The sequence below is a fragment of the Somniosus microcephalus genome, chromosome 1, assembly GCF_052327205.1.
Source record: "Somniosus microcephalus isolate GS21.2 chromosome 1, FLI_Smic_1.0, whole genome shotgun sequence".
Classification (NCBI taxonomy): Eukaryota; Metazoa; Chordata; class Chondrichthyes; order Squaliformes; family Somniosidae; genus Somniosus; species Somniosus microcephalus.
This window is the reverse complement of record NC_140987.1, coordinates 363,978,619-363,992,360: the sequence shown is the minus strand read 5'-3', so window position 1 is coordinate 363,992,360 and position 13,742 is coordinate 363,978,619. Positions and strand designations below refer to the sequence as shown.

General features: G+C 41.0%; 1 protein-coding gene across 5 annotated transcripts in view; it reads left to right on the top strand.

The window, feature by feature from the left end:
- diaph2 (diaphanous-related formin 2) overlaps nucleotides 1-13,742 on the top strand; it is a 940,841-nt gene that overhangs the window by 230,184 nt on the left and 696,915 nt on the right. The gene's annotated exons all lie outside the window — the stretch shown is intronic.

The window sequence follows — 13,742 nt, the reverse complement described above, 5'->3', positions numbered from 1 at the left end:
CGTTAGTTTTTCCTGTCTGTCTTTAGTTCCATTTTACCCTGGCTAGATCCTTTGCCCTATTCCAGTTTAGAAGTTCCACTCTAGATTGTCCCTTGCTCCTCTCCATTGCTAATCTAAATCTTATGATACGTTGATCACTCGTACCCAAGTGTTCTCCCACAGACACTTGGTCGACCTGGTCCACCTCATTCCCCAGCACCAGATCCAGCAATGCCTCCTTCCTAGTTGGGCCAAGAACATACTGGTCAAGGAAATTCTCCTGAACACATTTCAGAAATTCCTCCTCCTCCTTTCCCTTTACCCTAGCATTATCCCAATCGATATTTGGGTAATTAAAGTTCCCTAGTATCACCACTGTATCGCTCTTGCATATCTCTGCAATTTCCCTGCAGATTTGCTCCTCTACCTCCCTCTCACTATTTGGAGGCCTGTAGAATACCCCCAATAGTGTGATCATACCCTTTTTGCTCCTCAACTCTAACCAAATAGATTCTGTCCTTGTCCCCTCGAGATCATCCTCCCTTTCCAACACTACAATGTCTTTCTTAATCAGCACTGCCACCCCACCTCCCTTTTTCCCTTCCCTATCTTTTCTGAGCACCTTGTACCCTTGAATATTAAGTGCCCAGTCCACATACTTTTTAAGCCACGTTTCTGTTATTGCCACAACATCATATTGCCACATGGCTAATTGTGCTTGTAGCTCACCAACCTTACTCACCATTCTTTGTGCGTTTACGTACATGCATTCTAAACCCATTTTTGAATTTTTCATAGATTTTCTTGGTCTGCTCCTATCTAATATTGTACTACTACTGCCTCTAGTATTATACAACACAATCACTCTTGTATGCACCTTATTCCACTCTTCTCCTATATGCTGGTGCCCATCCCCCTGCCAAGTTAGTTTAAACCCTCCCCAACAGCACTAGCAAACCTCCCCGTGAGAGTATTGGGCCCGGCTCTATTGAGGTGTAACCTGTCCGGCTTGTACAGGCCCCACCTTCCCCAGAAACGGTCCTAATGCCTCAGGAATCTAAAACTCTCCCTCCTGCACCATCTCTCCAGCCACGCATTCGTCTGTTCTATCCTCCTATTCCTGTACTCACTAGCACGTGGCACTGGGAGTAATCCGGAGATTACTACCTTTTGAGGTCCTGCTTTTTAATCTCTTTTAGTTCCCTATAGTCTGCCTGCAGGACCTCATCCCTCTTTCTGCCTATGTCGTTGGTACTGATATGGACAACGACCTCTGGCTGTTCACCCTCCCCCCTCAGTGTCCTGCAACCGCTCAGTGACATCTTTGACCCTGGCACCAGGGAGGCAACATACCATGCTGGAGTCATGCCTGCATCCACAGAAATGCCTATCTGTTCCCCATACCAATGAACCCCCTATCACTTGCTCTTCCACACTTCTTCCTCCCCCTCTGTGCAGATGAGCCACCTGTGGTGCCGTGGCCTTGGCTCTGGCTGCTCTCCCCAGAAGAACCATCACCCCCACCAGTTTCCAGAACTGTAAACTGGTTAGCGAGCGAGATGCACTCTGGGAATTTCTGCCCTACCGGCCTGGTCCTCCTCCTCTGTCTGGTGGTCACCCATTCCCTCTCTGCCTGCACATTCTGAAGCTGCGGGGTGATCACTTCTAGAAATGTGCTTTCCAAGTATTTCTCAGCCTCGCGGATGCACTGTAATGACTCCAACTGCCGCTCAAGCTCCAAAACACGGAGCTCGAGTTGCTGCAGTTGGCGACACTTCCTGCACACGTGGTTGTCCAGGCTGCAAGAAGCGTTCAGGATTTCCCACATGGCACAGGATGTGCAAATCACGGGATTGAGTTGCCCTGCCATGCCTCTATTTACCAGACTATGGAGGTAATTTAGTAGAAATAAACTTAAAACTTAACAAGAAACACTCAACAGCTACCCACCAATCTGCACTTCCCTCTTAGATAGGCTGTGAGCGACTTAGCAGAAATATACTCAAACAGAACTTAAAAAAAACTTACCACAAATACTCACCTCTCCGCTCCCTTGTGCCAGCGTCACCTTTGAATTCTGACGTCACTCCTTTGTTGTGTCGCTTGCCGACTGTCTCCCTCGCAGGTAGTCCGCTCACTCAGACTGCCGCTCTCCGCTCCTGCTGCTTAAAGTGCTCTGGCTCTGAGCTCCCACTCTTTTTATAGTACTCTGCTGCCCTGACTCTCCACTCCCGCGCTGTTTAAAGTACTCTGCCACTCTGGCTCTCAGCCCCCGCGCTGTTTAAAGTACTCTGACAGTACACTATTGACAAGGAAGATGATGATGATGACATGGCAACTTGCACTGACCAGACTCGCAATCTGTCAACAAGATTGTTTGGTGTGTTTAATGCAAGCGATGAGTTTCAATTGATGATGCAGTGAGTTTTAATTGGGTCAGAATGCCCAAGCAAGATTTTGATTTGGACTGCAGTAATAACCCAATACATCAAGTGCACTTCTTGGTGCATTAAGAAATTCAATACATTTATTGGGAAAATGCTTCCAAGAAATCTGCAGCTTCACAACTGTGCAGTCAATGCCCTTCATGCTCCCAAACTGCAGTTGACTGGACAACATTTGCTTCAAGCTAAATTACTTACTTTTTCCTTTCAAGTTTCTCTCAATTGTGACAGAAAACATCTTGGTAAAATGAAGAGCACTTTAAATGGTCTTCATTTTAGCGGGGTTATACATGATTCCACTGCTTGCGGGCAAGAGTCAATTTTAATGTTTTCATGCTGTGTTTCCTTTGTTTTCTAAGCATTATCTACAAATGTCAATCACTTTCTTATGGTATACTCTTCAGCTTAGTGAATAGCACAGTAATAAAGAGCTGACATTTTCAGGCCTCGATCATGAAACCTGAAAATTGAGTGACCTACTATATTGTATCCCACAAAGTCCTTCTGCTTATTGCCTTTCACTTGACTCCATTTTGCTGCTTGTCCATCTTTCAAAGGAATGTAGTCTTTGGGCATCATTTGTGGCAGTCGTCTCTACATACTCACCAGTTTCTAAATTCTGGAACATAATTCTGCTACTTAATAGCTTACTTGTGTTATTGGCATAGTGTGTAAAGTTCTCATTATTATTGACAATCATTTTAAGAAAGCAATGCTCAATCAACAAAAATGAACTTTAAAAAAAAAAGTTACGATGCTCAGTGCTTTACAAAAGTTTATTTTAAAAATTGCTAAAAAAAAAATTGCAGTTATCCTATTACGGTTGTTTCTGTCCATTTAAAATTCCTATTCTCATCTAACTGTGAATGGGAAGAAAATGCCTGGTAGGTTTTTAACCAAAAAAAACTGAATCTACCTTGGATGTTTTTTGTTTTATACAGTGTTACTTAATTACAAAATAAATAGATTTTTTTTAAACGGCTCTGGGTACAGGAAACTTTGTGCTATCCGGCACCCATGGGACCGAGCTACTGCCGTTTTTTTAAAAGCTCCGGATAGACCAGCGTCAATGTTATCAGATAGGAGCTTTTCATCGCAGTATCTGACCGCAAACACTGTTGCTCAGCAACAGCTTGTAAACACTCGGCCCAGTAGCTTGGAAGCGTCTCTGAAGCTGTTGCTAAGCGGCAAAGACGCTTTCCAGAGCCTGCCTGTGAAAAGAATGCTAGGAGAAAAAAAAACACCTAACCAAAACGGCTGCTGATTTCTGCCGTTAGATCAAAGTTGCCGGACATTCAACTTCCGGATAGCTCAAAGTTTCCTGTATATTTGAGGAGATTGCTTAAAATCTTTCGGACTTGCATTAAAATTAAATGTCAGCATTTTTTTACCTTAAAGTAAGGATGAAGAGAGGAAGCTTTCCTTTTTGAGAGAAAATGCTATTTGTTCTTGTTGGAGCATTCAGTTTGGGCACTTTATTGGTGTTTAGTAACTTTTTAAATGTAAGATTACATCTTCAGTTGGTATTTGAATAAAAGGAAAATTCACCAAAATGTTAATATTTCTATTACATTAAAATTGTATGCTATTTTCTATTTTCCAAATATAAAAATATAACAGTTACTGTGATTACATGCTTAGGTGTTCATGTGCTTGAATTATCGTGCAGTGAAATTCAAATTCTGTATTGTTGCCACGTACTAACCAACGCGCAGCATATTTTTTGATTTATAGTTACAACAGCCGGTCATTCATATTTAGAATGCAATCACTGAGTTATTACACATTTTTGCTCGATTAGAAAATATAAATACTTGATCATACATTGTTTATTGGTAATTTCACTGAATTCACCCATTATTTAAAAATTTTAAAAATATAATTCACATTTTGCTGTGCTGTGCCACATTGGTTTGTTTGTTTGCCTAACTTCATGAAAATCATGCATGAATATGGGTGAAGAACTCAACAGCAAGGCAAATTTCTAGACATCAATGTCCATTTCATTTTAAGTACCAGTACCCATTATGTGCTGATACTTAGTGGCAAAATTTATAAGTAAATAAATGCCACAAGCAATGGGAGGAATGTGTATTTCAATGAAATCCTCAAGGCAGATGAGCTGGCGAAACAGGGAAAGAATGGAGGCTTTGCATGAAGGGGTGAAGAGCCATAACCAGGTAATTGTGGGAATCTATGTGGTTGTAATAACTCATGTCAGATGGAGGGAAAGAAGCCCAGCAAAGGGGTTGAGGGTCAGAGATGAACTAATTAAAAGTGAGGGATGGCCAGAAATGTCAGTTGTTTTAGATTGGATTGAGCGCAGGATGTAGCACAAACACAATTGATGTAACTGAGGAACAGATCAGAAAATAGACCCGAGTAGGCTTAAAACACGAAATGTTCCATGTATCCTGCAAAAAGATGAGCATAGCTCGAACTATGTTGATTGTCTAGTGACACTTGATCTCCGAAAACTAAATGGAGGTAATGAAAGTTGAGTGCAAACAAGTTTTGCCTTCGAAATGGAAGGTGGTGTCTGGTGGAGACTGACTGGTCGGATGCTACTTGAAGAAACTGAGAGCTAGAAGAAGATGAATGAAGAAGTGAGGAATGGTGGTTTGGGGGGAGTTGAGGACCTACCATTGACAAAGCAATGCAGGACATTGGAAGAATCGTGGATGTAGGTGGGTGGAAAATGGACAAAAAGAAAATGGAGTCCCAGATAATAGATGACTGTGAATCTTGGGGAGAAGGCAGAAGCGGCAGATTTTTTTTGTTGTTGAGTACACTGTTGAAATAAGATGTTGACTTTGAAATAAACATGAATCATAGAATGGTACAGCACATAAGGAGGTCATTCAGCCTATCACGTCTGCGCAGGTTCTTTCAAAGAGCAGTCCAATTAGTCTCACTCTCCCGCTCTCTCTCTCTCCTGAGGCCATGAGGTTATATGATCACGGGTAAGTGGTTGGGAAAGTCATCACATTTAAGACTGATCCTGTCTCTCCCTTCCTCCCTCCACATACACACCTCCACAAGAAGTACCTGGTTAGCAATAAGAAGTAGGAATCCTGGCATACTTTCCGCTCTAATCTGGGGCCACTGAAGTTAATTGTAGTGCCCTTGTTGATGCCCAAAATGGCACACTGAAAAAATCTTGTCGGATTTGTGAGCTGACTAAGAAAACGAGGGTGCTGTGTATTAGCCAGAAATCATACTGAGCAACAAGTCATTCCTTGAACTTGCCAATTTTTGGAGGGAATGGTGGCATCGTGTTTGTTACTGGACTAGTAATCTAGAGGCCTGGACTAATGATCCAGAGACGTGAACTATCGGATTGTCGTAAAAACCCATCTGGTTCACTTAATGTCCTTTAGGGAATGAAACCTGCCGTCCTTACCTGGTCTGGCCTATATGTGACTTCAGATCCATAGCAATGTGATTGATTCTTAACTGGCCTCTGAAATGGCCTAGCAAGTCACTCGGTTATCAAGAAGGTGGCTCACCACCACCTTCTCGAGGGCAATTAGGGACGGGCAATAAATACTGGCTTTGCCAGCGATGCCTACATCTCGTGAATGAATGCCCACATCCCGTGAATGAATAAAAAAAAAAATATTTTAATCTGGTCTTCAAAAAGCAGGTTATTCTTAAAGCAAGAAAATAAATAAGATCATCCATTATCATTTTTTCATTGGTCTATAGCTGCTGCATTATCAGTATTCCTTGCAAATTAGGGTTTTTAATTCTAGTGTAACTATTATTTCTGTATGTGGCTGTACTTTTGATGGAGACAGTGAAATTGCAACTTTGGATGCTCTGAGTTGGGACTCCAGTGTTGACACTATAATGGTCCTCCTGCCCCATATGTATGTTCAACACTGCTTTTTAATTTTTACTTGAGAAAACCAAATTAAAGTTTTGTTTTACATTTTACTTTTGTTGCTTGATGGCTATCAATGCAAGATCTTTCTTTCTGCTACCAGATTTATGGCAGGTTTCTAGATATTGTAAGACATATCTGCTCCTTAATCCATTATTCTAATCTCTTATTCTGCCCTTTTATGATCGATGCTCTATTGCTATTTTCTCTTTCCTATGCCCAATTAAATTTCTGGTAAATATTAATATGTGCAAAAACCTTAAACTGCACAGAAAATATTTTGTAAATTGAAAATATGTGGAAAAGAGCTATCACGTGTGCGCGTGCTAAATAAGTAGGAAAATTGTAGAATTCTGCACAGAACCTTGTCCTTGAGTGTCCTGTAAAAAGTCCCTTTGTCAGTTTTATTTCGTTTTATAAATATTTGATCAAAAAAGTCACTATATAAAACATCTTTTATATACTGCAAAATATTAATGTTTTCTAATTATTTTTATAGTGTAACTTGCAGGAATCTGAGAATTACACTCTGTTGTAAATATACTGTATACTATACTGTATACTAATAATGATAACTGCTTAGGAAATTTCAGAACCTTTTAACTGTAGGTTTTGTCCCTCATTCTGCTTTAACACTGAATGAAATGGGCCTTTTTCCAAGGAAAAATATTCGGTAAAAACTCTTCATGGAGGCAGAAGAGGCATCCTTCATTTCTGTTGTGCTGTGATGCTGCAGTGTTGATTTGCAAAGAGAGGTTGCCTCTTCACATTCTTGTGTACATAGCAATGTATGCAACATTGGACTTGTCAGTTTAACCCTTTTCTTTGGTCATTGGGTTAAGTGATGGGCACTTATGAAATTGTATGTATGGAAGTTAAGTATTTTTGACCAGAAATTTATATAAGAATGTTACTGTGGTATCTCATTTGTACCAGTGTGGTAGACCATGGGATCATCATCCAACGCAACACCCAGTATGTTAGACATATATTAAGCATTTATATTGACTCCATCAAACGACTGAAAATTATGTTCTTCACAAGTTGTAGTGGAAATCTTGAGCGTTACCTGTTCTAGCTGTAAAATATGCTATCATTTACAGAATCATGATTATGGCAGATATAATTGGTGATATGCGCTTATGAATTTGTATGTATGGAAATATTTTTTGTTATACAGGAAACTTTTTTATCCAGGACCGGCGTGGTGCCGGTTTATCAAAAAGTCCGGATTACAGAGAGGTATAGTAAAAGGTACGAGAGCCCCGTACGCGGCCACAGATCCAGGCATCCCTGTTGCATGGCAACAGGTGCAGGAACCCCGGCCACAGATCCAGGCGTCCCTGTTGCATAGCAACAGGTGCAGGAACCCCGGTTACACGGCCACAGATCCAGGAACAGCCACTAATATAAAGTAAAACTTACCTGAACCTACTCCTGAATTTTGCCGGTTAACAGAGGTGCCAGTAAATCGAGAGTTTCCTGTAATTGTGAAGGTTTTAATGGATTAAGAGTGCATAAGTAAATAGTGCACTCCTCAGATCCTCTCGAGTACTACAGATACAGAAAGAAGTCTAAGCGAATCACAAATCAGTGCATGTGTCTCTGCTGATCATATAATAATTAGAATACATGAGCATGAGATGTGTACACAATCCACAAATAGATGATACAGGCCTGGAATTTCTTTCGTTGACAAAGTTAGACCTGAAAGTGCGCCCATTCCGCCAATGTTACGCTCATATTTCCTGTCAATCTCGTTAGAACACGCCCGAATGTGTAAATGGGCGTGAATTAGCGGAAATCAGCGGAAACAATTGGGACCCAAGAAAAACACTGAACTCAAGCCATGTATTCTTTAAGTATGAAAATTAAACTTCAGCTCATTTAACCTCCATTCATGCACATTAGACACAGCATGTTTAAGAACCTGCAACCAGTGAAGCTTTAAAATTTTTAATATTACTTGTACTGATGCCATAAAAATGCATTCAAACAAAATACAGAGCCGGTCTCGGTGAGGATAAATTAAAATAAAACACTCAAAAAAAAAAAAAAAAAAAAAAAAAGTGAAACACGAGAAGAATTACTGTTTCCTATTGCACCTGAAAATCTGATCATCATTTGAAGAGAACCTCAAAGCAAGCGGAATTGCAGGATACTCACGTATAAGACTTTGGGGGTGGGGGTGTCACTATTAGTGGGGGGGGGGGGTGGTGTGCGGGTGGAGGAGAGAGTCCTCCTCCTTCCTTCCCCCCCCCCCTCCCCAAAACCAGTGCAAATGACTGATTATAACTTCATGGAACTTTACAATATTTTTTGGGTATATTGGCAAGCCCTGCATTAAATATGGGGTTGATGGTTCCTTATGGGAAGGTAGGGAAATAAAGGGTTAAAACCAGCTTGGGCTAATGTGTGGAAGGAGACTTCGGGGTGAACGGGGCCTTGGAAAAAGACCTTTTGGTCAGTGTAGGGGTGGCAGACAGTGCATGGCAAAACTGAGGCTGGGTCTTGCATGGCCACTTGTGGGGATGGTAGTCAACGAAGGGAGTCTCCAGGTTGAAAGCTATGCTGTGGCTGGGTCACAGACAAATACTTAGGTTTGTTGTGAAGCCAGAAGGCTGGAATGCAGATTGCAGGCTAAGGCAGAGACTGGGCCTCTGGTTTGAGTCTAGCAAATTGAGAGGGATGACTAGGTATCAACGGAAGTAGTGCTAATGTGATGTTGAGATAGTGAAAATTGGTCAGGCAGCAGGGAACTTCTAGCAGTCTTGTGTGGTTTTTGTGAGACAAGTTTCCTTGCTCTGACTGCTCCATGTAACCCACGTGATATCAATCACATGATTATTGCAGACCAATGACCAATGCTCAAGTTGTTCTACAGTCTTCTAGTTTACAATCATGCTATGAAACTCTTTACAGATCCAAAACTGAGTTTGTAATGTATATTCCAAATTAAGTTATGTTGGAATGGGCCTTTATTGTATTATGATCAAGGCCCCCAATTCCAACTTGGATTTCAGCCTTTATCTTGTATTAATAATCTACTGGCTCATCCAATCTAATCTAATTTATTTGTAATCTTCATCTGTTAATATTTGATAAATGGATTGTGTGACTAAACTTGCCAGTAATTTTGCATTGAAGCGAGATATTCAGTGTCTCCTTTAACGAGATGGGTGAGTGGTGCAGATGACATGGTATCAAGGATGGAATGTTTACTTTCTACTGTAAGCCAGTTTTCCATATTACAGACGTTTCAATACATATACATTGGAATGTTACAGCAGGCATGTCTTGTAACTGAATCGCACCATAAATCTAGGCAGTCTTCCCAGTCATTGCCTGAGTCGTTAAAGTTACCTGAATTCCTTTTGGACTGCTTGATAGTTTACAGGGATAGATTTTAACAGACAGAAGAATTGATGAATACGTGGCTGTTTTCTCTGTGCATGTGGAAATTGAGGATGTTAACATTTGTGTTTCATTTCAGACACTTGAGTGCTATAGATATTGAAAAGAACTTGATAATGACTGGAATTCAGTCAGTACATCCAAGGATAGCATAACTGCCACATTAAATAAACTTTAGTTAAAATGTTTCAAACTGTGCCGTACATATAAATTTCTTCTGGAACTCCCCCAATGGCCTAATGGGTAAAGCTACTTCTGGATGTAGCACTGAGTCGTATCAACCAGCCATAGTGAGACGGGAAGTATTGAGGGGCTTAGCATCTTTGAAACTAGATAAATCACCAGGCCTGGATGAAATGTATCCCAGGCTGTTGAAAGAAGCAAGGGAGGAAATAGCAGCGGCTCTGACCATCATTTTCCAATCCTCTCTGGCTACAGGTGTGGTACCGGAGGACTGCTAACGTTGTGCCATTATTTAAAAAGGGAGAAAGGAATAGACTGAGTAATTACAGGCTAGTCAGCCTAACCTCGGTGGTGGGCAAATTATTGGAAAAAGTTCTGAGGGACAGTATTAATCGTCATTTAGAAAGGCACAGATTAATTAAGGATGGCATGGATTTGTTAAGGGAAGGTCGTGTCTGACTAACTTGATTGAATTTTTTGAGGAGTTAACCAGGAGGGCATTTGATGTAGTCTAAATGGATTTTAACAAGGCTTTTGACAAGGTTCCACATGGTAGGCTGGTCAGAAAAGTAAAAGCCCATAGGATCCAAGGGAAAGTGGCAAGTTGGATCCAAAATTGGCTCAGTGGCAGAAAGCAAAGGGTAATGGTTGATGGGTGTTTTTGTGACTGGAAGGCTGTTTCCAGTGGGGTTCCACAGGACTCGGTACTAGGCCCCTTGCTTTTTTTGTGGTATATATCAGTGATTTACAACAACAACTACTATTTATATAGCGCCTTTAATGTAGTAAAATGTCTCGGTGCTGCACAGGAGTATTTTAAGATAAAACATTTGACACCGAGCCACATAAAGGATAAATTAGGGCAGGTGACCAAAAGCTTGGTCAGAGGTAGGTTTTAAGGAGCGTCTTAGAGGAAAGAGAGGTCGTGAGGGAGAGCGGTTTAGGCAGGGAATTCCAGAGCTTAGGGTCTAGGCAACAGAAGGCACAGCACCAAAGGTTGAGTGATTATAATCAGGGATGCTCAAGAGGGCAGAATTAGAGGACTTTAATTTAGACTTCAATGTTGGGTGCATGATTAAGAAGTTTGCAGATGATACAAAAATTGGCCGTGTAGTTGATAGTGAGGAAAGCTATAGACTGCAGGAAGATATCGATGGTCTGGGGCGAAGAAAAGTGGCAAATGGAATGCAATCCAGAGAAATGTGAGGTAATGCATTTAGGGAGGGCCAACAAGGCAAGGGAATATGCAATAAATGGTAGGATACTGAAGTGTAGAGGAACCGAGACATTGGAGTGCATGTCCACAGATCCCTGAAGCTAGCAGGACAGGTCGATAAGGTGGTTAAGAAGGCATACGGGATACTTTCTTTAATTAGCCGAGGCATAGAATATAAGAGCAGGGAGGTTCTGCTAGAACTGTATAAACCACTAGTTGGGCCACTGCTAGAGTACTGCATACCGTTCTGGTCACCACATTATAGGAAAGATGTGATTGCACTAGAGAGGGTACAGAGGAGATATACGAGGACTGGAGAATTTTAGCAATTAGGAAAGATTGGATTGGGGTGGTTTTCTTTGGAACAAAGGAGGCTGAGGGGAGACTTAATTGAGGTGCATAAAATTATGAGGGGCCTAGATAGAGTGGATAGGAAGGGCATAGTTCCCTTAGCAGAGAGGTCAATAACCAGGGGGCATAGATTTAAAGTAATTGGTAGAAGGATTAGAGGGACATTGAGAAATGTTTTTCACCCAGAGGCTGGTGGGGGTCTGGAACTCGCTGCCTGAAAGGGTGGTAGAGCAGAAACCTTCATATTTAAAAAGTATTTGGATATGCACTTGAAGTGCCGTAACCTACGGGGCTACGGACCAAGAGCTGGAAAGTGGGATTAGGCTGGATAGCTCTCTTTCGGCCAGCACAGACATGATGGGCTGAATGGCCTCCTTCTGTGCTGTAAATTTCTATGATGCTATGAAGCCCCCCCCCCCCCCCACTATTTTGAACAGCCTGCCAACACTTGTCTAGACCAGTGTTGTATAATACATGGCTAATTGGGATCCAGATGCGACTAATTGAATTTCTGATTTGTAAATATAAAGAGAGTATTAGATACTGTTGTAGGTATGTGATCTCGGTACTGTAATGCCATTCACACGCTGTATGCACGTGTACATCAACCTTTTTGGGGGTTTCTTGGTAAAATGGTAAGACTAAAAGTAGAGTGTGCAAGTGTTTTTTGATTGTCGTTTCTGCTTTCCTTCCTTGGTTACTGAATGGTGGTAGATGTTAATAAATACATACGTGAAGTAAATTTACTTGTATTGTGTGAGTGTATGTAAGGGGTCTCCACTAAAATTAGTGTATGTGGCGAAGTGTTACTGTCGTCACACTTGTAGTAAGTCAGCAATTTCTATTGGACAACACTGCTCTGGACTGAAGCATGTAATGGCCACTTGGAGCAGCTGCCGAACAGCTTCTGGCAACCCAGCAAGAACCTCAGGAGAGGAGGAGAGAAAAAGGAGGAAAATAGATGTGGGGCAACAATGAATTTCATTTGGATTTGTTGCAACTTTGGATACGTAGCCATTTGCAGCTTTTAAAATGAACAGAAGATGTGGTTAGTAACAGTTGATTTTTTTTTGCAATGTTAAATAACCTGAAGTAAAATTAAAGAATTGTATGGAACCTATGGAGTATTTCTCAATTCACATATATAAATTTAACAAGGGAGCCTTGATTAGGATCAATTGTGTTTTTCTGCTTTGTAATATTGAAGTTATATTAATGGCAGAACTGATTTTATAACTTGAAAAACTTAACTTCAAAGATCTCGGAGTGATGCATTTGGTTGGACACCTGACAAATATATGCTCGGAATTTCTGCGGTGGTCCTCCTGATCTCCTACCGTAACTTAAATGAAAGATGAGAGGAAATCCGGTATAAGCAGCGTAAACAGCCGTTAATTTGTTTCTCAAGGGTTGCCACCAATATTCTGCTGAAGTAATGGAGATTGAGGAGCCTGTGGAAATTCCCTTCCATAATGTCTACTCAGTTCAGTGTTGCAAAAATATTTGCTTTGTGTCTTAAAGTTTAGCAACAGCACCTAACTATTTGTCTTTAAATGTGTCACGTAATCTGCGATTAAATGACACATTTATTTTACTGTAGCCTGCTTGCTTGATAGTTTTTTGTCTGATCTGGTATTCTGTTAAGGATAACTTTGGAGATTTTCAGTGAATGTAACAATTAAGGTTGCCCCCTTTGTGGTGCCTATGGAATGGGATGTTCTGCAAATGTTTTTAGTAAGCCCAGTTAGATTGATTGAAAAATTCTTTGAGTGATCCTGGAGCTTCCTGCCTTGGAATGGTACCCCTAAGAGAGCTGATATATGATGGCAATTACATGAGCGGTGATATTAACACTTAATTTTAGTGTCAGGTCTCCCTTTCATCTCCTGACACCACTGTGTGGTACAGTAGATGGCAGTGTTTGTTGCCAGGTGTGTGAGAGGAATCTGTAGTTCTGGGATTTGGCCTTGGTTCACAAACTCTGAATGACAGAGGCAATGAACTGACTATGGTGTTTGAATGAGCATATCTTTCTTGGATATACTGTAAATATAACCACAATCTAACAGCAGAACATTTTTTGAAATAAACAGTGGTTTTTCTACATTTGACATGAAACAATTGGTTAGTGTCCACCTGACTGTTTAATAGAATGTTTGCGAGTTTCCTATGTATTTACAACTCTCATTGTGTAAAGCCAGGCAAGGAACACTAAAACCCTTCCCACTCCACAGTTCATTTGCAAGTAGTACATTAGAGGCTGTTTATT